Source organism: Cydia fagiglandana, chromosome 15, assembly GCF_963556715.1.
Source record: "Cydia fagiglandana chromosome 15, ilCydFagi1.1, whole genome shotgun sequence".
NCBI classification, from domain to species: Eukaryota; Metazoa; Arthropoda; class Insecta; order Lepidoptera; family Tortricidae; genus Cydia; species Cydia fagiglandana.
Window position 1 is genome coordinate 7,985,048 of NC_085946.1, and position 2,399 is coordinate 7,987,446.

Consider the following 2,399-nt stretch of genomic DNA (forward strand, 5'->3'; position numbering starts at 1 on the left):
GAAGTCTACCCAGTAAAATACAGTAGTAAATGTTTCCTCTTGTGTTTCGAGTTCGGCAATACTTTTATTCAAATAATAATATTATACCTATCTATCTACAAGTTACACTTAATATACACGTACGTTATTTATTACATTAGTAATCACATAAAGCCAAGCAAAATAATAACAAAATAGTGGAAAAAATATTCTTAAAAGTGCTAAAAGTGACGAGTCAATTTTTTTACTGAAAATAGGGTGCACGTAATGTAATAGGTATTTTCGTCCCGTCACAATATGAGCAGAGTGGCGCAGTGGAAGCGTGCTGGGCCCATAACCCAGAGGTCCGTGGATCGAAACCACGCTCTGCTATAAATGTTTTTTGTAATTTTTTTGTTTTTAATTTTATATGCCCATTTTTCCGCCGGTCAGGTGCAGTAATTAGTTTGTGAATGAGCTAACTTTAAAATATGAAAATTTAAAATAGTAACAATTTTGGTCACTTAAATTAGATATTACCTATGAACTTACATGTAGGTAGATTTTTTGTAATTATTATCAAGATTTAACGGCATACCTAACGTTTTCTTTCACATTTTACTATAAGATAAGTTTACAGAGCAGTGAAGAAAAAAAAGGTAACGAAATGACGTAATCTGGGTACTTTTACCTGCGTTGTGGGATCCCTAAAATAATTTTACGATTATGAGCTCCCTATGTAAACAATCGTAACCCAATTCAGAGAAGTATAAATTGCACTATAAAGACATTGTATTTGTTGGAATTTTTGTTGTACAATTCCAACGAGTCTGTTTTTGCTCGCTCTGTGTAGAGCCGCCACCGCCACTAGTGATGTGCCGCGGGGCTAGTCTTGTTCTCGGTAATTCCCAGATAAAGAAATATTGATTTTGATCATGTCTTCAACGTGTACTCATATTTTAATTAACATTTGACCAGGGACCGTTACCGGTATAACTAAAAATCTAAATATCTCATAGCTTTTCTTGGATATTATAGAATAGTATTTAGGTAGGTAAGGATAGTGATCGATCAGATTAGCTAATTTAAGTGCAAAAATATACATAAACAACCAAGATACCGAATTTCAATACCGGTTAATATGTATGAAAAATATACCGGTATTCGATCCCTGCATTTGACGTACCTACACCTTTCATATTCATTCATACAGTGTACATACATATAATATTTATGTACTTAAAACGCTCGCTGTACCTATTATGAGTAATTAATCCGACTTTTTACTTGCTAGTATAACTACGAGTATTCTACACTAGTACTATGTTTTGGTCTTCCGTTACCGAAAATTTCTCACCTACATAAATTATTCTCAACGAGAATATTCCCCAGAACACATCACTAGCCACCACATTACGTCAGTGGCCAGTCATTATTGAAATGTGTGTCGCGACCACCCAGGACACACTGTCGCAGAGAACTAGAACAGGTGTATGTTTAACTTAATCGTTTGCTTACATGTTACTTATTAATCGTTTTAAAAGTACTGTCATTTTGCCTGGTTAATATGTTCTTAGTGCAAAAAAGATACATTAAAATAATGTAACTTTAAAGTAAGCGGGTTGTTTATAAATATGGTCCCATCCGGCAAAAAGCATAAAGGATGACTTACGTTAGAACGGCCCGGGTCCGGGACTAGGCATCCGACTCAGCGTTTTCTATAAAAAGCATTACGTGATCACTAGTCACCTGTCATAGAAAATGAAGTTGCAGTTTTCATTGATTATAGATAGAGGTTGTAATAATTATGTATGTAGTTACTACTTAGATATAGAGTCAAACCGAGAAAAGTCTGCAGCGATTTTGATAACCCACGCAGTGCAAGTGTCATTTTAAACGTCAAACTTCTATAAAATTATGAAGTATAAATAACAGTTGCACCGCGTGTGCTATCAAAATCGCTACAGACTTTTAATGGTGTAATAATGAATGTTGTATCTAATTGTACTTTCTTACGTTTTACCATTAAGTGATATTCTTAGTTATGATCCATATTCCGTAATAACTTTACCTATTGCGAATAATACGAATCTTTTATTCGTATTTGTATGAGCGCGTTTAACGTCATGAAAAATAGATTACATCCAGCACCTATAATCATTGGAGCTACCCTACAAAGTAAATGCAGAATAACAAAATTATTACATTTTGCTTGTCCTGTCTTATTATGTCGATGCAAAACTGGTTACACAGTGTGTTTAGTTAGGAATTACAAGAATTATTTATTCAACGATAAGTAGTCTCAGAACTAGTTAGCTTAATGAATTGTTGGTGTATCGTTATCGTTAGGTATTTGCTAGTGTGTAAAAAATATAATTATCAAACTGCACAACGGGACTTAATTGCGTATTTAAGTTTTAAGATTTACCTGGTGGAGGTAA

At 33.9% G+C, this 2,399-nt stretch overlaps 1 non-coding gene across 1 annotated transcript; it reads left to right on the forward strand.

The window, feature by feature from the left end:
* The first annotated feature begins 279 nt into the window (after window positions 1–279).
* On the forward strand, window positions 280–351 carry Trnam-cau (transfer RNA methionine (anticodon CAU)). Its single transcript has one exon. It is a non-coding gene; the product is annotated as a tRNA-Met (tRNA).
* The last annotated feature ends 2,048 nt before the right edge of the window (window positions 352–2,399 follow it).